This window comes from Aptenodytes forsteri, unplaced genomic scaffold (assembly GCF_000699145.1).
Source record: "Aptenodytes forsteri isolate BGI_AS27 unplaced genomic scaffold, ASM69914v1 Scaffold236, whole genome shotgun sequence".
NCBI lineage: Eukaryota > Metazoa > Chordata > Aves > Sphenisciformes > Spheniscidae > Aptenodytes > Aptenodytes forsteri.
This window is the reverse complement of record NW_008794456.1, coordinates 3,089,477-3,089,733: the sequence shown is the minus strand read 5'-3', so window position 1 is coordinate 3,089,733 and position 257 is coordinate 3,089,477.

Sequence of the window (257 nt, the reverse complement as noted above, 5' to 3'; positions counted from 1 at the left end):
CCGGCGGCGTGCGCCGCAGCCGGCACCATCACCCCCCGGCCAGGTGAGGCTGCCCCGGCGGTGGGGTGCTGGGTGGGTGGGTGCTGGTGGCACGCGGGGACCCCGGGGTGGGTGGTCCTGCTCGCCCCGAATCAGACCCTAATGGCACCCCTGGGGGGTCTGTCCCTGCTGGACCCAAACCCCAGCAGCACCCGTGGGTGCTCACCCCCTCCACATCTCCAGCCCAAACCCACCCCAGGCACACCCATGGGGTGCTC